This window comes from Sciurus carolinensis, chromosome 10, assembly GCF_902686445.1.
Source record: "Sciurus carolinensis chromosome 10, mSciCar1.2, whole genome shotgun sequence".
Classification (NCBI taxonomy): Eukaryota; Metazoa; Chordata; class Mammalia; order Rodentia; family Sciuridae; genus Sciurus; species Sciurus carolinensis.
The window spans coordinates 89744555-89768202 of NC_062222.1; the positions used below are offsets into that span (position 1 = coordinate 89744555).

Sequence of the window (23648 nt, forward strand, 5' to 3'; positions counted from 1 at the left end):
TTCATTCTTTCTTAAGGTTATTAACCTCTCTTCTAGGAAGTACATCAGAAGTCTTAATTTGTCAAAATTACAACATCTGATGCAACATATGATGCTAATAACATCATATGTATCTCCTTGTTATAAACTTTGCAAAAATGTATTTTGTTATTGCTTTAAACATTATTATTCCCTTTAAAGAATCCAAAAAAAAAAAGAAGAAGACATATTGTCCCTGCCCTTCTTCTGCTGGTAATTTTGATTTGTCAGTATTTTTTTTTTTCCTATTTGTTTAGTGGTTTGCTAGTGGTTGACTGGGGAAGATTCTGTGCAATGTTCTTCCTGTATATTATGAGGTTACAGATTGCTCTGCTCACATTTTTTTTTTCTTCCTTTTCTACATTGATAGCTTTGTAGATGGAAGAAGACATACAGCAAAGATTTCTCAGAGTTAAAATTGAATATCCATCCAAAAACTGTCAAGGAGCTGAATTCTGGTAACAAACATGTGAGCTTATAATAGGAAGTCAACCTCTAGGAGAGAACATAGCCTTGGCCAATGACCAGATTTCTGCATTGTTCAAAACAGAGAACCCTGGAAGCATTTTTCTGAAATTCTGGCCTAAAAAAAATAGAGATGACAAATCTCTTTTGACTTAAACCACTGAAGTTTATGGGAACATTTTTTTACCATGACAGGATGTGCTCATTTTGTTTTAGTCTATTATAATGCTCTGCGTTTTTCTATTTTTCCCACATTTCCTGTTTAAAATATTTTTGAATTTTTAAATGATTTGAGTAATTTTATGATTTAACTAATCTCCCATTTTAACTTTTTTCTCTTCTTTTTTTTTTTTATTTCATTACCTGGTTTAGGGAGTGCAGTGTACATGTACAATTTATCACATTCTGCTTTCACTTATACACTTGATTTTACAGAAGACACAATACTATACTTCCATTTCTTGTCTTTTTACTTTTGGGTTATGGTATGTTTAAGATGTGGTGGTTAAGATCTCACAAAAGCTCATGTGTGAGATAATGCAAGAAGTTTCAGAGGAGAAATGTTTGGGTTGTAAGAGTCTTAAGCCAATCAGTGAATTAATCACATTATAGGAATTGATTCAGTGGTATTTGTAATAGGGTGTGGCTGGAGGAGTTGAGAATTGGGGTGTGACTTTGGGGTATATATTTTGTATCTGATCATGATGTGAGCTGCTTCCCGCCACCACACTCTTCTACCATGATTTTCAGCCTTAAACCCCAAGGAATGGAACTGGCCTTCTGTCAACTAAGACTTGTGAAACTGTGAGCCCTCAAATAAACTTTTCCTCCTCACTAGTTGTGCTGTTCGGGTCATTAAGTCATAACAGCAAGAAAAGCTGACTAATACATCCTATTTTGTCATATATTTTATTTTTGCTACCTTAGTTCAGGCTTTTACTATTATTAGTTAGACAATCATTAGAATGCCTTAGCCTGTCTCTAACCTCTAGGCTAGACCATTCACTCTTGTTGATTCTCTGTTGAGTCACTGTAGTCAACTAAGACCTTTCACACATACTTATGTCTGTTATTTAAAAAGATGCCAGAAGAATAATACACCAGTTATTTAGCAATTTAGTTCAAAACTTTGTCTCTGCACCTTTTCCTGTTTCATCTTCTGTAACTTTCAGTGCTATTTTTCTTTCCATGCTAATTTTTTTCTAGACTACTCTTCCTCAAATATGTTTCTTCCCAAATTCCAGTCTATAAACTTTGATTTTTCATTAGCAGTGAGCTAACATTATTTGATCCATGTCAAACCAAAGTGTGGAGAGTACATCATAGTAAATAAGCTTTAAATAATCTTAAATTGTAAATAATTAAATAGGTTTAAATAGAAGTCACTTTTCTTTGAAGTTGGTCGTTAAGTACATTAGCTATGGTCTTAATATCCATTAAATTTAAATACTGTATAACCTCATTCAAGAATAAAAAATCTAATCATAAGGCAAATTAGAAATAACATAAAAAGTCAACTATCAAGACCTATAACCAACTGTATCTGAGAATTTTCATGATAATAACAATAGATGAGAGTTGAAAACAATAGAGTAAAATAGATGGGGATTTAAAAAAATATTTGGAGAAAACTGAAACAGAAATAAATTCCTAAAACAAAACAGAAGAATTGGAGATCAGAAATTATGCAATTTTTGAAATTATGAATTGTTATAAAAGGAAGTTAAATATCTCTAAAATTAGAGTCGTTAATTTGGTACTTTTTAAATAATACAGAATAATTTTTTCTGAACTTGGGCATCTCTTAGTTTCACTACTTGGACTCATTTTTTTTTGACATGAAACTGCTATTTACAGAAGTCTGGAAATGATAGTAACACAATTCGTAACAATATGGGAAATGTCCATATGTTTACTTTTGTACATTTAAAGATCTTTGTTTTAAGAGAGGGGAGAATAAATGAAGGGAGTACTTGTCTTTAGTGAGCTGGTAACCTTTCCTAGATAAAAGGTTGTGTCATAACTGAAGGCGTGTTAGAGAGTGCAGTCTGGACTCACATATATCATCTGGGATTTTAAGAAAATAGTATTCATTTCTGTCATTCACTTTCTCTTAAATATTTACTGAAGGATTCTTTACATATGTCATTGTCAGTATTGCTTCTTCTTAAGTAATTGTCTAAAGTCTCTTGAATAACACACTCTGAGCTCTCTAATTACAGGGCCCAGTTCTGTGTAATAATCAATACCTTAAACATGATTTAGATAAAAATCTTTTTCTCTTCTCTGATTAATGCTAACTCCATTGGGGTTGTCTGACATTTGGCTTATCCTCCTTCATTTTTCAATTAATGACTCCTCAAGGCTGGATCAAAAGGAAACATAAGAGGAACGTGGAAACAGACATTTCTTATTTGATATGTGCTAATCTAAAGTTTTTTTTTTTTTTTTTTCCATTCTTTCTAGTCTTGCCACTTGTTCTATTAAAAACTACCATGTTCTCCTGTGGATGAGTATGTTCTTCCTCGTCTACCCAACTGGTCTTTGGTTTTCCAGTGGTTTCTCTCATAATCTCTCTGTGTCAGAGTCCCTGCTATATCTGGCAAGAGCTTTCTTAAGTGGAAACTTTTTTATTTTTTCTGCCTAGTGTTATTGTGTTGTCGTCTATTATTTTTTAATTTATTGTAAACAGATGGGATACACGTTGTTTCTCTGTTTGTACATGGAGTAAAGGCATACCATTTGTGTAATCATAAATTTACATAGGGTAATGTTGTTTGATTCATTCTATTATTTTTTCTCTTCCCCTCCCACCCCTCCCACCCCTCTTTTCCCTCTATACAGTCCTTCCTTCCTCCATTCTTACCCCCCTCCCTAACCCTAACCCTAAACCTAACCCTAAAACTTTTAAGATAAATTAATGCTGACTGTTTGAATTTAGGGTGTACTTCTGACCTTGAGATTTGCACTACTTTAATCTGTTGCCTTAGGTCACTGTTATAGCCTCTCATCTCCATATGTATGGCTCTGTCCTGCAAACATCTGAATGCTCTCTGAGAGATGCACAACATGTTGCTTAATAAATTTTTAAAAATTTCTTGAATGACTCCTTAATAGTTTTTAAATCCTGAAAATGAATACAACTTAATTATGATTTTATATGGCACTCCATAATACTATTATAAATGTACTAATTTGTACAATCACAATGTAAAAGTAAAGATATGGGGCATATATATGTACCCAGTACCATTGTTATTTCTAGACTTGGGTTAAGATATTCCTACATTCTTTTAGTGTGTAATAAGTTCTTATTTATCTTTGGGTTCTCAATAATGTCTAAGTAATATAACTTTCATGTTCCTAACATTCAACAAACTTTTTAAGAATAAATGCAGTGCTTAATTATATTTTAAATAATGTATGTTTGATGTAGTCATGTCCATACTATCACCTAATTTACACTATACAGTAAAGAAACCATCCTATTTATTTCCTATTTAAAATATTTAATTATCAATTGTTAGGGAATTTGGAAATTGATTAAGTAACAATAACAGTATCAAAATATCATTTATATTCTAGGGATAAGAACGATATATTTGTGCCAAATATATCTAAATAATACTACAAGTGTAGCCACTTTTTCATGGTGCATTTATCAAGCTTAATTGTTTCTAAATATCATTTCTTTTATTTGCAAAGTGCAGATAATTCAATACTTTTGTCATGATATATTTGCCAGAATTAAGTGAAACACATATATAAAATAGTTACAATGTCCTTTGTATTACTAATACTGTTATTAACATTAATTGTTAAGTTGAAGTTGATGGCTACAGAAATCCATATTTTTTAGTATTTTATCATCAGCACAGTATTTAAGCCTACTTTCTATAACTGAACTGAAAATACAATTCAAATTAGTTCAAGGAAAATATATAAACATTTGTATTTACGAAAGTATGGTAAATAATCAGAAATACATTGAAATATTTTTATGGTGAATGGGACATTAAAATAATCACAAAACAAGAAAGGAGCTTGTAAGATTTCTAATATAGAAGAGAATATGGCAAAAATCAAGGTAGTGATTGTGATTTTAATTGCATGAAGCATTCACATATAGTCAATGTCACCAAGAAAATAACAAATTCAAGATAAGGTAAGGATGAGCCCCAGAAAGCAAATCAGTGAGGATCATAAATCATTTAAAATGTGAATATTCTAAAAAAACATTAATAGAGAGTAGGTTGACTATACTGTAGAGTTGACTAAAATATGGCCTAAGGGCCAAATCCAGTACAGTATCTGATTTCGTATAACCTGCAAGTTAAGAATTATTTTTACATTTTCTAAAGGTTGGAGAAAAATCAATTCTATTCTACGATATGTGAAAATAATAGAAATTCACACTTCAGTGTAGATGAAGCATTGTTAACAGGCGATGCCTATGTTCATTGTATTACCTATGGTTACTTTTATAACACGCAGGCAGAATTGCATTGTTTAGAGACCACATTGCCCCTAACCTAGAATGTTTATTACTGGGACCTTCCTATTGTAGACGAATGATCTTAGAACAGGCTTTTATTTAAGAATTTTTTCATGTTCATATAGGTTTAGTATGTTAAAGCTGTGCAATCACACACTCTTTTAAAAATGCTTGTTACTTATTTGAACTTTTCTTACATTTTTAATTTATATATTTACATACAATTATACATGTTAGAAACAAATCATTACTTCATGGCATGAAGGGGAAATATTTGTTAAATTTTCCACATCCACCTTTACTTTGATTTACCTTATAATTATTTTCTTATGTAATAAATTATCTTCTGAAATAAATCAGTCTTAAAAGTACAATCAGTTTTAAAAGTACAATGTATGAATTGAAAAAACCCATATCTCTTAATCTATATCCATGTCAAAATTGTATTAAATCCATTAACAAAGGATGTACACGAATGATAGAATCTATTTGAAGAGAATTTGAAGAATGGATTATATTGTTAGGACAGAAAAAAGTACTGAAATAAAAGTTAAAACTTTATTAAAAGTCTAAAAGAAACATCAAATCAAAACCTTTGAGTTTCTAGAAATAAAATAACAGTTGTTTTAGATTTCTACAAATCAAATTCTAGCTTTAGAAGTTTTTAAAATGCCTGAGCCATAGTCAAGGTGAACCATAAATCAAGCTTCCAAAAGAATGTGAGGTGCCACATGAGGTGAACTTATCAGAAAGTATTCTGGCATGATATTAAAAGTGGAAACAAAATTCAATCTGGACCCATTTTGTAGGCAATTTTTCTAAATTAGGCTTCTGAAATAAAAGGAAAACCCCCTCCTGTTTTCTTTGAATATGTCAGTTTTATCTGATCTTTATTCTGTCAACTTCTACCATTCAAATCAGTCTTGCAAATTAGATGTGGAATTACACTTAAATATGCAATCAAGATTACCAATTATATGTCCAACCATTAGTATCACCCCTTTATTTTTATTTTAATTATGTTTTTATTAGTGCATTATAATTTGACAAAATCATGTAGTTTGTTGTGATATATTTTTAAGTGCACAGAATGTGATGTATGCCATTTCATCCCTTTGCACTAAATTCTCAACAGATGTCAATTTTCTACACTGCAATATTTGGTGATGTTGGGAGACAGTTTTGATTGTTCTGAGAATATGGTCTGTCATCTGGGTGATAGAGGACAAGGATGTGAGTATGCATTCAACCATGTACAGGAGCCTCCACAACTAAGTATCTGATCCAAAATGCAAATAGTGACCACATTGTGAAACTTTGCTTTGAACATTGATCTATATGGAGATATAAATTTCAAACAAAATCCTATATTGGAACAAATTCATTAAGGTGTATTTTGCAGAATCGCTGAACTTGTGTGTTTGTGTATGCTTTATTAATGTACAATTTATGTATAGTGAAAAACAAGTGCATAATTTGATAAAGCTTTACAATTGTATAAGCATGCATAACCTACATCCTTATCAAAATGTAGAAGTTTTCATTACACACAAGAGTTCATGCCCCCACCAACTCAGCCTCTGACTTTTTTCCACCTTAAATTAGTCACCCATTTTAGCAATCATGCATATGAAATATAGTGGTATGTATTCTTTTCTGCCACTGTTCTCTCACTCTATAAACAGTTTTTGGCAATATTATTAGGTTAAGAGCAATTCTTTTTTTATTGCTGAATGTTATTGCTAAGTACCATTCTATTTTTGCTGATATATAACAAGTATGTTATACATACACTTGTTGGACATTTGTATATTTCCAGTTTTGAATTGCTATGAATATTTGTGTATGTTTTTTGTGTATGTTTTATATATATAATATTTAAATATTATATTTAAATATCAACAAGTGAGTCATTGAATGGATATGCTTATGTTTATGAGAAACATAAATACATTTCTGAAGTTATTGAACAAATTTAGTCTCTCACCAGGACTGTATGAAATTTCAGTTGCTAAATATGCTTGTCAATATTTGATTTTGCCAGTTTTATTAATTTTTAGCAATATATCATTATGGATATGTTTTCACAATTTCCTAATAAATAATGACCTTGAGCCATTCTTCTTGTGCTGCATGGCCAGTTACATACATAATATATGCTTTTGGAGACTTTTGCCCATTTATTTCAATCGATCTACATAAATTCAAAGTCTCTTAGTTGTATTTTATAAACTAGCACAAAACAACTTATAATAAAATAAAATACAATTTGCTCATAATAATGACAAAAACCTAACAAACTGAAAATAAGTTCATAAAGGACATTCAAGACTTCTATATGTGAAGACTTCACATTCAGACATGGTGATGCATGCATATAGTCCCAGATACTCTGGAGGATGAGGCAGGAGGATCACTAGCTCAAGGCTAGCCTAGCCTGGGCAACTTAGCAAGAGATTTTTGTCTCAAATAAAAATTATAAAAAGGAAAAGGTTTGGAGACTTAGCTCAAATAGAGTGCACCAGGGTTCAATTCCCAGTATTGAAAACGAAAAGGAAAAGACAAGGTTGGAGAGATTTGTATGAGACTGACAGAGACAGAGACAGATGGAGGTGACATAGAGATGAAAATGTAGGTATATAAATACATTCCATTTCAGATTTTTCTTATTATCAGTGATTTACTTATGACACAGATCATGATTTTATTATATCTTTAGAGTTTATAATTATGGTATGTCTACTGAAAATTAGTTTCTTGCTTTTGAACCTGTGCATTTACATTATATGTACCAGGATACTACTTTTTAGGTAATGACTAGTTCACATACATCTTTTATACAGATATAATCATGTGACTCTGCTTTCTGTCATGAGTTGAGATTTTTCTGCCTACTTAGGTTTAAATGAAACCAACTTGAATACCCTTTGGGTGTTCAAAGTTTTATTAGAAGTTTATTTTTCCTCCTTCCTCAAGGAAATCATTCACATTTAAAAGAAGCTACACTCATTCTCTTAGGACAGTCTGGCTTCTAATACTATTACTAGTTTCATAAGGTCAGTCTAAGGAATCTTGAATAATTTTGCCAGTTGATGGATTTTTTTCCAATAATCCTTCATATTCAGGATTTTCTCTCCTTACATTAACCAGATGTAGGATATTTTCCTTTAATTTCCACAAAACAAGAAAATTAAATTAAAAATTTAAAACAAAATCAAATAAACCATTCGGAGAAGCTGGATTCATGTGTAAAGTATATTAATGAAATTTTAAGAGACAGAAGGTCTGTATTTTAGAGAAAGAAGCTAAAAATAGCCCAGATTAGTTTTCTCTGTAACCTTCAATCTTGCTATACTCTTCCTGTCTCCTGTCCTGTTCACTACATTTTCTTCTCTGATTACAATTGCAAAATTCATTTCTTTCCATAATAAATTCATTCATCTCTATTCTTTGATATCTTAAATTCCAGTTGTCAAGACTTTTGATCTTCATATTCTATAGTCAAAAATTTTATTAGTATATTGTCTGAAATAAGATAGAGCTATACTTAAAATCAATTTAAGTTCAGGATTTAATATGAATTTAATTTATCAAGCAAATATTTATGTACTAAATATCTATAATGCTTACAAAAATCAAATGATTAGATATGATTGTTTCTATTCATATTAAACACATGAATCTGTAAATAGATTAATGAAGGTATAAATGATTGAAAAAATAAATGACTAACATATGATTTTCAATGTCCTAATATGTATGAATGCTATAGTAAATCATCTTTTTTAAATTCATTTTGCTTTCTTATTTTTACATTTACCCCTACTTGATTGTGTAGACTTTGTCCAATATATATCTTTACTTCCTGAATTAATATTAGAGTCTTAGAATTTAGAAATAATTCTAAATAGCCTTATTCCTCATCAAATAATTTTTAATTAAGAAAAATAGATAATATAAATAACTTATATAGAATTAGATAAATAATTGGTGGGAAACTGGACTTATGATGATGTCTCTTAATTTCTAGGTTAATAAATGTTTATTTTGTAGCATTATTTTAGCTCTCATATTTTACTGATGAGAAAACTATAACCCAGATAATTTTTATAATTTTTCCTAAAAACACAAAGATAATTAGTGGTAGGGAAAAAATAATTAATGTTAAATATCAGAATCTGGTCTCTAAATTATAAACCAAGGTGTCTTACACTACTATGCATTATACTTGATTGCAGTTAATAATTTGTGTAGAAACACAAAAACAGAAAAAGTTCAACAAAATGATGTAAAAATATCTTTAATCACACTTACTTAGCATGCTACAATGTTGTTCTATTTTTCCACACCTTTTGTTTTATTGACCATTGAGGCAATTTACAAGTCTTATAATTTTTCTTGAGAATATGGAGCATTGATTTATAAAGGACCAGCTATGCATACTTTCCTCAGAGAATAAGTAAAAGGACAAGGCATAAGTTCCCTGAGTTACATTTAACCTTTTACCTACATAAATTCAGAAGGACTCATTTTATTACTACATAGTATAACTATTACACAAAGCATTAAATAACAAGTCTTATTGGTATGAGTGTTGTGTTTAAATATCTTTGGATCTTAATTTACTTAGCTAACAATATTTGATGACTTTCATATATCTACAATTCATTTCTAATACTTTTGATAAACTTACCTGTGTGCACATAAATTTTATGTTCTGAACCATCTATGTATCTGCTATATGGTTCACTTTATTGTTTATTTTATGATATGTAGAGCAAAACTTGCAATTTTCTCTCTCCTATTTGGCTCCTGTGTCACAAATTACTTTTCATGACATATACAATGTCTTATAACCTTTGCAAGTTTTGCTTTTGTTGAAAATTTATCATTATTCTCCCAGAAAGTGTTTTATGCTTACCCTATCAGATCATTTTAACTGTCACTCTGAGCACTTTGTATCCTATTAAATATGAGTCATGGCCTTCTCCACATAGTGATGATGAAATAATTTTAAGCCTATAGTTAATAAAGCATGTTTTGGCCATCAGCTTGATCTTAAGTGAATTCCAAAAGTTTAGGAAGCTGTTTTGTGAACATATTTGCACACACAACTTTGTAGCAATATGAAGAAAATGAAATCAGAAAACACAAGAAAAGTCAGACATATTCTAATCACTCTGATAAAAAACATGATTTTAATTTAAAGTATTTTTTCTCCCCTTGCCTATTTATAACTGAATTTTATATAATGTTCAAACTATATTTATTTCAAAGAAAGCAAACTGCAATATTATAAAATTTGAAATTATATTGTGGATGTTTTCTTTAAAAATCATTTTTATGTTAATTTGGTCAGTATTAATATAACAAGGAAATGATCCCTGGTCATCCTTGTTCTGTGAAATGCCTGTTAGAAGCAAAGTAAAATTGAAGTCAGTGGCAAAGCCTATTATCCCAGCAGCTCGAGAGCCTGAGGCTGAAGGATCCCAAGTTCAAAGCCAGGCTCAACAAATTGCAAAACCCTACACAACTTAGCAAGACCCTGTCTCAAAATAAAAAAACAAAATGGACTGGGGATGTGGCTAAGTGGTAAAACCTCTCTGGATTCAATCAACGGTACCCCCACCCCCCCAAAAGAAAGAAGAGCAAAATGAATATTATGTGAAATAACAGGAAAGAGCTAATCTATTTCCCTCTGATAAATGAGTTCAAGATTATCCTTGAACAGATAACAAAACCACTATGAGACAAAACCAAGAAACTTTTGAATTGTTGAGAGGAAATTTGTTTTCTTATTTCTTAATTTATAAATTGAAATATTTTCCTATATTCACACTTTTTTTGTTGTTCTTCTATTCATTATATTTATGGAAAAAAAGAGTTACTTAAGTATTAAGAAATTTGGGGAAAAAGAAAGGCATGACTCTTTCAAGCCTTAATTCTTCAGAGGAATGAGATTGAAGGAAGCTGGAGAACCAGTTTTGTCCATCTCTCCTTAACACCATCTTTCTTTTGGATTGCACCAATCTTTTTCTTATTAGTTTCTGAAATGAGGTAAATGAGGAAGCTAGTGAGGAGCTACTCCTCCTGAATATTCCTTTTTTTTTTTCTTAGCCTACTGCTTAAAGCAGTATTCAATGAAATACCAAAGATCAATCTAGTAAGATCCCACCATGTTTTCCAAGCAAGGACAAACATACTCTAGTACCTATGTGGATATTTAAAGGACCTACAACAACTAGATGATTCTAAAAAAAAACTTTAAAAGTAGAAAAATTAACTCTCTGCTTTGAATTTGCTACCTAGTATTGATGCAAGTTAAAAATGTAAACTAAGAGAATAGAAGACAGTCCAGAAATAGTTATGTTAGATAATATATATATACAGACATCATATATAGATAATTATAGATATCTCCTATTTATATATATGTGTATATATATTTATAGGTCCATATCCATCCATATCATTTTTTTAAGAAAAGATGCTTACTCAATGCAGCAAGATTTTTTTCCCAAAGAAATGATATAGGTTTAAGTAAATATTCGCAAACAGCCTAGATTAGTTTCTCAAACTTCTTTTTATTATCACGTCTTACCACTCATTTTAGATTTTGTTTTTAGACTATTTTAGACTTTCTTTTTCCTACTCATCCTTCAGTCTGCAAGAAATAAAGATTTATCTTTTCCTGATCATGCCACTAATCAGGAAGCTCAAAGTCTGGAAAGATCCTGAAGCTTTGATGATTTCTGTATGGGTTAGGAACACTGTTGGACCCTTTCTAAACATCCCTAAAAGGAAGTCTGAATTTGATAGAGTCTGGTTCAGGAATCACAAAACATTGCTAGAAGACAGTGGCTTAGGCTGAGTCACTCAACCTTACAATCTGTTTGCTCAAGTGATTTCAAAATTGTTTTTGCATCTAGAACATAAGTCTTTATTCTAAGGCAATCAACAGTGTCAGTGGAGACTGTGGGGTTTTAAATTCAAAGTGCCTGATGCAGCTGCTCAATATATACTTGGAAGTAAATTGCTAGATCATAACTAACTGTGAAATTTAGACTGCTTTCACAAGAAAGAGCATAAGATGATTATGAGTAATGTAAACAAATGTATAAATTACAAATAAGTAATAGTGGAGCTGGGGTAGCTCAGCAGAGTTCATTTAAAAATTGAAATCAGCATGGCCAAGAAAGTTTGCTTCATCTGTTCATTGCACAGGCTGCCCCACTATTTCACTAGTGATTACACCATTCAATGTTCAACCTGTGTCCTTTGCTATGTGATCTGAACCCTGTGAAATTCTCCCAGTCAAGTCAAAATTTGGTACTTGGTCCATTGATAGGAATTTCTAAATTAAAAGTTGTGAGCTGTGATAAATCTGTACATTGTAAAACTGGTGAAAAAATTGAGGTAAATTTACATAACAGGTAGAGGTGAAAAGTCAAAATGTATTGGGAATTAGGGTTCTGACCAAGGAATGTATTTGTGTATTGACCATTGGGCAGAAGTCAATGACTTTGTGGTATGTTCAGGCAAATGGGTTGTAAATGATTGAATGGCTTTTTAAAAATCTCTTATAAGGGATTCAGTTAAGGAAGTACCTATGGAAACCAAAATGGGTCAAGTATATATCCATCATACAGATCAAGTTACTAGCTTGGAGTAGTGATTCTAATATAGTGAATGTGTTTTACTCAGATCTCTCAAATCAAACAAATTGATTGATTAAATGACAAATGTGGGTGTGTGAGAGTGAATTGTAGCACTTTCTTTCTGCATCTGTTGGAGGGACTTCAATGAATATCCACTGTGGAGTGAGGAGAAAGGATACTGCTAATACTAATACTACTGATAATACTTCAGATAATTGTTAACCAGAAAATGACCTAAGAAATTCTTACCTAAGAATCTTTTAAGCAAGTCTCTTTATATTGTGGTCTTTAAATTGCTTATGGTAAATTAAATTGAATTTATGACATGCAGCTATCTGGAGAACGATGCTATTTGCCTAGGTCCTCTACTGACATGCCTAATGAAGTATTAAAAACTAAGAAGCTGTAAACTGAGTGACTTCCTCTGAGCTAATTTTGATACATACTTAGCACTCTTCCTTTACTCTAACAACAAAATGTATGCTATTGATGAAAAAGACACCTTGTTTTTTGTTTGTTTGTCTGCTGTTGTTTTTTTTTTTTTCCTGCTGGAAGCTTCATTTCAGTTAGAGTCTTTTCCCTGAAGAATGTTGCTACATTTACACTTGCTCTTTACTTTTATTTTTTGCCTAATAATAAGTAAAGAGTTTCAATTAACTCATACAGAGCTGACTGGCTTTTAAAATAGAAAATGAAATCATCTATAACTTAAACACTAAAATAATTCATATTTTCTCCACAATATTCAAAATACACATGATTTTAAGACTATGATGTATTTTCAGTTAATGTTTGTGAAAGGTGGACAATCTATGTATTTAGATTATTTTTTGCTTGGTTCTGTTTTGTTGGTATATGGATATCCAATTGTTTAAGCACTTTTTGTTGAAATTGCCTTGTGCCTTAGTCAAAATTAGGTGACTAATATATTTAGTTTTGAAAATCTTTAATAGACTATGAAATAAACTGGATTTGAAGATTTTTTCAGAAATGTTTTTTTGAAAAAATTGAAATTTTCTTTCAAAATTTACTATTCAGATTTTCCCTTTTGTCTAGTCAAATTTTATAATTTGTTCTTGTAAAGGAATTAGTCATTTTATAAATGATTCACAATATTTAGTGAATGTAAATTATTATAACCCTTACAGAAAACACAGAGGCATGGAAAAAGAAAATGTGATTTGTGTGTATGTGTGTATTACATCTCTTATGTGTATATCACATTTCTTATAATAACGTGTGTTCATATATATATTCATACTGCATACATATGTATGAAATCATGTTATTTGTGAAAACATAGATGATCTTGGAAAACTTAATGCCAAATGAAATATGCTAGGCACAGTTAGACCACCACCACATGATCTCATTCATAGGTAGAATCTTAGAAAGGTGAGCCCATTAAAAGCAGAAATTGAAATGGTGGTTGTGAGGGGGTTCCAAGAAGGAAATGATGGAAAGATGTCGGTCACAGGGAAAAAAGTTTAAGTAGAAAAAACACTGACTTTGTTTTTTTTAACATAGCTAAGTCAGTTGTTCTAGGTTCATTGTCTCCATGTTTGTTTTTCACCATTTTACTTTCAATTTTTATGTGTCTATGTATTTTATAACAAGTCTTCTTTTAATCCACTGTAATGATATTAACCACTTAAATATTTCTAATTTTTGCCATTTTTTTCTACTCTACCTCCTCTCTTAGCCTCTTTGAGTTAGTTAATATTTTGAGTTATTGGAATAAGTAATGGCAAACTTTCTCTCATTTTGTTTATCTAAATGGGTCTTTATTGCATATTTTTGAAACATTGTCCCTGGATACAGAACTCTAGTTTGTCAACTTTTTTTTGCCCCAATACTTCAAAGATATCTTTCATTGTCAGTGGCCTCAATTATCTTTATAGAAATAAATCATCATTCTTCTAATTACTCCTTGCTATATTATGCATGTACATATATATATGTGCATATATATATATGCATGTATATACCATATATATTTTATTTATTGTTTTTAATTTTATTAAGTGCTTTATACCATTTTTTTTTCTAACAGAAACTGAAGCAATTAAACAGACTAGGGATTACACAGGAGGTAAGATCAGTATAATTTGATCACAGCTAGGATATATTTAGGTGTAAAAGAATGTTTTGAGACTTTTTTCTTGTGTAAAATATAAAACAGATGACAGTGAAAATTACCAAATGATAAAGCATCATTTTTATATTCATGAAAATGGGAAATAATTTATTTACAATAATAAATATCTTGAGGAGGAAAACCTTATTCACATATGAATTGAATAGCTTATAGTATTACTTAACAGTACATCGAATTCATTTCATCCATTGTATTAGCCTGACTTCCTATTTACACATTGTACATATCATTACCAGTAGATTTGGCTACTAACAGTTAAAACTCAATCCTTAAAAGAGTTGCTGAGCTGAACTTAATGTTAAATAACTTAAATTGTTTCCTTGTAGTGAATGAGTGTTAGAGAAAGCAAATATGAAAGGTTTCAGTGTCAATTATACCAGGTAATTTGATGCCAAATTCACAGTGCAAAACTATTTTTATATATTAATTATTAACACTTATAAAGAAAATGTCAAATAAACATAAACTTCATCTCACATTACTTCAATTATTTTCTTTACACTTGAGTTTAGGAAACCCATTTCTTCCCACAAGTTGTCTAAAATGGTGATATCTAATTGTTACAAGATTGGATGTCACTTAAGAATAAATCAGAAATATGTTGTGAAAATTCAGTAGACATTATTCTTAAAATAAAAGCTATATTTTTGTATCCCTTTTACTATGTTTGCTTATTTAAGAAACTTTTCATTGAAAAATTATTTCGGGTACATGTTATTAGATTATCAATGTTCATAATTAACATCAAATTTAAGAGAATTTTATATATTAGTACTAATTTATCATTTTTAAATTTCCTATCTTAGTCTATATATTTAATTGCAAAATTGTGACTTTTTGTCAAAATTATGACTTATTTTCTTTTATGCATGTTTTTGCAGTGTAGGGATTGAACCTAGGGCTTCATGAATGTTCTAGGCAAATGTTCCACCACTAAACTATACCACATCCCTGAGATCTTGTTCATGAATACAGAAGCTATCTTTACCTCATTATGTTTGTCTTTTTCTAATCCACTTAAGTCAATGTTTTCCTTCATTATCTGCATTTAATTTCTTCTCATATTTGATGAAGGCTTTGCTTCAAAACAAATTTTTTTCCATGATACAGTGGAAATTTCTCCCTGGTTTAGAAAAATGAAGGTGGGAGGGTTACTACCAGGCCAAGGACTGTGAGGTCATTCATTAGACTATTTGACAATTATTGGACATCTACTATGGGTTGGACTTAGCAGTTATTGTTCATATATTCATTTTTCTTTTTTATCATATTCACCAATTAATTCAACAAGTAATTATCAATAACAATCAGATGTGTTCTAGGAATTGGGTTTATGCATTCGTGGATAAACAAATTAGACAAAACCTCTGTTCTCCTGGAGCATCAATGCTGGTATAAAGACACATATAGGTGGACGGACAACCGGATCATAGACTAAGATAATAATGAGTTCTATGAAGCAAATGAAGCAGAATAAGGAATTGGAAGGAGACTTTGAGTTCAATTTAGGTGGTGCCATGATATAAAAGTCTTTTCTGACTGGGCAGAGTTCCAGGCCAAAGGCTCCCACTGCAGTCCTGCAACACTGCTGTGCCACCAGGAAAGCAGGCTTAGTGCAGTCTCCCCGCCTGTCTGTGAGCCAGACTCTACTAGGTATGACTCTTCTGCATCTTGAAAGTAAATTATATTAAAACTCTTCTTTGGAATTGGAGTGGATGGATTGAACCTTTGTGATAATGTCAAGGTGTATCCTGGTGTTGTATATAACTAATAAGAATAATTTTTTTTAAGAATTACAAAGCTGCAAAACAACAATGAAGAATGTTGGAAAGCTTTAGGTAAAGAGGTGATTCTATCCCACTTTTTCTGGCAATCCAATATTACAACTTATTGGACAGTTTTCATTGTTGGCATCTGGCTTCGGAGTTTTTCCTTGTTTAGAGCTTTTGGTTCAGCATATCAGTTCCTAGGACCAACTTTCTTGAAGAAATCAAACTTTAATTAAAAACATTTTCTTTGGAGAAGTGGGTGTGTTGAACTGTCTGCACCAAAATGACTGTATTCCTGGAATTTACAGGGATATAAGGTAAAGTCAGATGTTCAAATTACAGCATATGAATTAGCTGGAGGGCAAATACTTTTCCAGGACATTCACAGAACTCAAGTGCTGTACCAAAGTTGAAAGCTACTCTGTGTAATCCTCTGGATGTCAGTAATTTCCCCTCTCAGTCAGACTCCAGATTAAAGAATCCCTGATCAGGTCAGATTCTGGATTTGGAGAAGAGTGAACTTGTCACCAATGGAACTCATATAGTCTATAGTGATCAATTGCACACATCATCCTCAAGAACCTTCTGTCCTCCCTTCTTACTTACTGTAGTAAGCTTAGCTTTGTTTGCAGTAAGATCCTGAGTAAAAGACATCAGCAAACAGTTATTGTCCCACATATGGTTCATACAAATGAAAGAAAACCAGGATTCAGTGTTCTACCTGTTACCTTCGGCTTATAACAAGCTAATGACACTGCCCCTGGCTGCCTCTGGATTGAGCCAGAAAGTGATTTTCCTGATGAAAAAGACTCAAACTGAAAATTTTGGGGCAGTCAACTCATCTTATATCCATTGTATTTGACATTTTTTCCTCGCTGCTTTCTCCCCTGTATTTCTGGGTATAAATTCCAGAATTACACTTGAAAACACAGTTGTTGCACTGGAGAATCTATCATTTAACAACCACTCTGATCACGTGATATGAACTTATAGAACTCTACTTAGAGTGCTTTCAAACTCCAGGGAAACATCAGAATTATGAATCTAGTTACTGTTAGTGTCATCTGTTCTTACATTTTTTTCCCAAGCCGTAACTAACTTCTTTCTTGATCTCAGCATAGTTTTTGAGCCAGTCAATTTTTCCAACATTTTTGCTGTACTTTTGGGAATGAATACTCAGTAGACAGTACTTCCAAGCACTCCTTCCCCTTCCAGATTCTTCAGCCTTTTTGATCAACTGATTTTAGACTAATAGGCAAGTTTATTCTGATACTAATCCCTTTTTTGGAGAAAGGAAAATATGTATCCTTTCCCTTTTTATTCTGTTGAAACGTATGATATCATCAAACTGAGCCTTACTCACATTAAATGATTCATTTGAAACATATAAAAAGGAAAATATTTATCCTTTCCTTTTTTCTTCTGTTAAAACATATGATATCATCAAACAGCCTCACTCACATTAAATGATTCACTTGAAATATTCACAGGAGATATAATTTGATTTTTCTAAAAGAAGGGTTAAAGTAACATTTTTCTTCCTAAGTAAATTATAGATCCTAAATTCACGAACCCTGAGGAAGCTCAGTAAAGATTTATTGAATCAACAAAAAAGGGCTTTTCAAAGGTCTTTCAGATAATGGGAGAAATAGACACAAAGAAAAATCACAGAAATCCCTACAGAAGAATGTTCATATAAAATAGAGCAAAAATTATAAAAGTCTGAGATGGGAGCAAGGAGAATTTCATGGTTATGAGATTGTGAATGACAACAGAAAATTGTGGTCAAAATTGTGCATTTTCACTCTTTATCCTCTATTTAAATTCCTCCAGAATTCCAATACAGTTCCTCTTGAAAGTTAAAGTTACAAGGCTCCTAGAAATGTTACCAGTGACTGTATTCTTTATTCAAGTGGAACTTTTTTCAATGCGTTCTTTCATCTGTGAGGAGAGTTATTAACCAGAGCAACAGAGTGTTGACTGTATGGTTTAAACTAGCCACACTCTGCTCCACTTGGTCAAACACCAGCTATATTCTTGTTTAACCTCATTTACCTTGATCACACGAATGTAAATGCACTGTAACTTCTGCCTCATTATCTTTTGTTTTTCTTCTAATATCCTGCTACTTTTGTTCATGTTCCCTGATTATATTGACTTAATACATTCTAGTGCTAATAACCCAATACAGAATATTTCAAAGTATATGTAGCCACATAATCATACCTTTGTGTTAGTCAGCTTTTCATTTCTGTGACCAAAATAACTGACAAGAACAACTTAGAGGAAGAAAAACTTTTTTCAGGATCTCTGTTGCTCTGGGCTTGATGAGAGGAAGAACGTCATGGTGGAAGGGCAATAAGAGAGAGAGAGAGAGAGAGAGAGAGAGAGAGAGAGAGAGAGAGAGGTGGGGAGAGAGGAGAAGTCAGGGACAATTTATAAACTCCAAAGGTACACCCCAAGTGAACTACTTCCTCCAGGCATATACTACCTGTCTACAGTACCACCCAGTATAGTTCCTTCAAATTGCTAAACTGTAAAATGGATTGATCCACTGATTAGGGTTCTGTTTTTAATAATTCATCTCTGAATATTCCTGCATTGTCTCACACATTAACTTGTCTGGGGGACACCTCACATCCAGACCTTAAGGACCTTTATAATTCATTTCAACCCCTAGACTAATGATACCAGACATTAATTTAGGTGAGTTTTTTAATAAAAAAATACTTGTTCAAAGTTCAGCCAAACCAAAACAAAGACTATGAGAGCTTGATTTGTGAGTCTGGTAATAGGATTTCTATACATCTGCAGCAGATGAGGTTACTCAGTAAACCATAATCATTTATATTATTTTAAAAGTTAATTCTTTCCATGGTCCTAGATCAAGCATCCTTTCTAGATATCAACTGATCTATCGCCAGAATCACAAATATGATTTTAAAGCAGAGGGTCAGGGCTTCATTGGAACCTCATAGCACTATCTTCTTCTCTGTTCAACAAGTACTTAAGATTTCGACTTTGCAACGAATTCTAGTCAACCAAATAATTCAAGTTTTAGATAGCCACATGTTAAGCCTTCATATCAATACTCTATGTAGCCTGTATTCCTATCAGTCAATTTAGGTGTACTTTTTCTTTTGAAATTCTCAGGCGTTGTTTTGTGGTAAATGATAAGAAATGTGTAGATTATTTTTTTTACCCCAGATTATCAGCTATTATCTCAAAGTTTGTGTCCTCTGAAATTCAGCAGTTGAAATCTAATCCCATGTTGATAGTATTGGAAGATGAGTCCTTTGGGAGGGGGTGACTGTTTCAGGAGCACAGTTCTCATGAATGGCATTGGTGCTTTTATAACAGAGTTCACAGAGAGACACTTGCCCCTACCATCATGAAAGCCCACAGTGAGAAGGCACTATTCATGAATGAGAAAGCAGGCTTTTACCAGACATTACCCCAGTCAGCAACTTGATTGTAGACTTACAGAACCGCAAGAAGTCAATTGTTTGTGTTTATGTGCTACTCAGGGTATGCTATTTTTTATAGCTGCCTGACTGGACTAACACAGTACCTAAATTCCAAAGGCTGACAAATACAAGTTGTTTTAAAATGGAGCGGTGTACTTTTAAGTCTACAACTAGCATTTCATTATCAAGTTGAAACAATTATAAAAATTTATTCTGAACCTACTACTGATATTTACACAAAACCACTGTGCATCATTATTTTATATATGTTAATAAAATTCAAATGCCACAACAATTTCTATTTTTTATTTTGTTAGATGTGGAAACTACTTTACAACTATAGTTAGCAGAGTTACCAAGTATTTTATAAGAAGTATTTTTGAAGTTCTTAGTTTGGTTACTTCATTTTTCACATTGTACATCTACAATAATTATAGAGTAATGTTTATCCAAATCCTTCATTAATTATAGAAATCAAATCTCTTTCCATAATTGAAACTTCCTTTAAAGTCATTTATTCACATGAACTCTAATGCTAATGCAATTTTCTAAGAATCACCACATACATTAAGGAGAATGAGGAAAACTTGTATAGTTTAATTCAGTTACCCAGTGAAATAATATGGAAGGAGATAGGTATCCCAGATCCATTACTTTTATTGCACTTACTTTAAGAGTTGAGTAAAGTAATAATATAATTTTGAAGAATTATTTTCTTCATTGCTGGTAAGAATATTGGTGATATGTGTAGCTTATATCTATTAAAACTAGAAACTACTATAGGAATGTCATGAAAAAAAAAACAGAATTTTCACTACATATTCTTCCTTGCAATCATTAGAAGAAGAATATTTGTTTATAATTATTTTAACTCAATCAATAATGAAAACCTAGTTGTATACATAAAAGTATACCACTCCATTTTAAAACAACTTGTTTTAGTTCACATTTGGGATTTGAATACTCTTCTAGTCATTTCAGGCTGCTATAACAAAGGGCTGGACATTTTATTGCCTGAGGAACTGGTGATAACTGTGGTTGACCTTGAACCACACCTGGCATACGCTTTCTTCCTTTTTTCTGTCCATTTTCTCCTACCTTCTTCATTTTCATTCTTCCTTTTATTCTGGAGATGATTTAGTCTTATGAAACTTATAGACATGTTAACACTCAGAATTACAGAATTATTAGGAATCATTATGTCATAAATTAGTAATACCAGGAAACTTCCTGAATAGTTCCTTGTGGTACTCAACACTTCAACCAAGAATGAAGATTATCATGAGCATGATTCTCTTTCAAGGAGAGAGTTAATTATTTATAGTTACTTTATTTGAATATACTTTCAGTTCTTATATAGTGAACGTCTTCTACCCTGCTTAAGAAGGAGGACTGTAGACCCATGTGCTTCTTCCATATGTACATATTTCTATATTGAGAAATCTCTTTCCAACTACAGTAGATTTATTTCACATAATTTAACAAAATTTTCCAAGGTTTGCTATGTGCAAGGAAATTTCATACCTCTTCTCTTTTTTTTCTGTTATTGTTAATCATGCTTTTATTCTTAGAACAAACTTTGATGAATTTTATAATTTGGCAATGCACTAATTCTAAACCTAATTCTTTCCAGATCCTCCTTCCTTTCTTGCCATATTGCCATGAGAGATGAGAAGTCTTATGTTATTATTTAATCTTATACTTTAATTTCCAGGTTCAAACTGAATCCTTTCAAGATAGTTAAATTTGATTATCATAATATATAAAATTCAGTATATTCTAAATCACTAATTTATTTTTTTCAGTTCTCAAAATCTTCCTACTCTGAAATTTCAGAACCATCTTGGGTATTAGGACAACCTGTTTATATTCTCCCTCAACCCATATGATAAAATCTTGACTGGTGAATTCCCAATTGTTCAGTCCCCATTACAAGAGTAGCTCCTTCAAAAATTTCCTTCAGTGTTTTTATTGCTGCCACTATATCCCTGACTTATATATATTGTTCAATGTGCAATATCATAGCAATTTCATTCTGTAATACCTGTAGACTGAGCTCTGAATTTGTCCTCAAAATTCATACTTCATATTTTGCCCTACTTCCAATTACATTACCCTCTGAATTCAAATCCCACTTGCTTATGCTTGACTTTGAAGTTTTTATTTTGAGAAATAAACATATAATACCTGGTGGCTCTATTTTAATAAAGGCAGGAATAAAAGAAAAATGTGTACCTATTTTTTTTCATTTGTATATTCTCAGTGTTCAAGGGAAGAAACAAGAGATAGTTGATATTCTTTCAGTACATAGTATGTATTAAGCAAAGTGCCACATATTTATGATTATTTCCTTCCTTCAGATCTAGCATGGTCAGAGAAAATATTTTTATGTGCACATCTTATTGAATGGTATCTCTAAAGGACAAATGAAATTCAGGTTTCACCTGGAGGTAAGGTTATTGTACATGATTTCATATCATCCAATTATATTTATGTTACTTTAAGTGTGCATTGTCCAATTTGTGTCAAAAATCTGGAGAGGGATGAAAGGAAGCCTCCTTGTTTTCATATTGTTTGATTATGTAAGTGTATAATATATGTAATATATAAACAACAACCATTCTTCAGGAGTGAAACAAATAAGAAATAACTAATGTATTTTTGGAATAAATATTAACTTTACCATCCTTGCTTACTTGTTTAAGTAAAAATCCCCTTACTTTCTTATGGTGAATTGCTAATTTCTTGGACACTTGGAACAACTAGTAATTAAGGTTGTACTTATGTAAAAGTTTCATTCACTCAGACAAGAAGAGATAAAGGTAAATGTGCTTCCTGTGCTTGTCTCAATTTTATCACTAAAATAGTTCAATCTGATTCTTAACATCCTGAGCAATTTTTAAAGCAATATATTATTTCTGATTAAAAAATCATTGATTTTTATGATGAAATCATAGGAATTAGACAGATTTAGGATTAGTATGCACAAATATTTGATAAGGAGAAAAGAAATTAAGAAAAGAACACAATCCAAAACAACTTAAGCCATTATAAAAAATTGCCAAATGAGATCAAAGAAACAAAACTAAATGAGAGCAAGGAAGAAAGAAAAGAAATTGAATAGGAGCAAAAACAAAAGAGACAAGGAAATTAGCTTGTGGAGCATTCTTTTCCTTTGAACTCTCAAGACTCAGGTTTCTGAATGCTTGCTCTAATTGCTTGTCATTGAATGTCTCAGTGTCTTCACTCTTCATTTTATTCAGGATTAAACACACACACACACACACACACACACACACACACCAATATGCTAGTAAGTTTAGAGTTTTTGTTATAATTGCCTCTTCTTTATAGGAGGAAAAAGCAGTGAAGATTCGTGATTAAGCAATAAAACTAAGTTTTAGACAAAGAAATGGAGGCGAAATCTCATAATATTTGTTTTATGACCTTGGATGCTCCATTAATGTATCATGCATATATCAGACTAAGGTTTTAATATTCTTTTCTTCTAATTTTAATTAAATAGAAAAATCTCTTTTTAAGTATAAAATAACCGTGGGAAATATTCCTTTTTAAGTGTATAGGTCTTCTGTACCTAATCCAAAATTTCTTTACTAT

General features: G+C 31.5%; 1 pseudogene; it reads left to right on the plus strand.

Annotated features, from left to right (window-relative positions):
- Positions 1–15145: 15145 nt before the first annotated feature.
- Positions 15146–23414, plus strand: LOC124994283 (STE20-related kinase adapter protein beta-like; annotated as a pseudogene).
- The last annotated feature ends 234 nt before the right edge of the window (positions 23415–23648 follow it).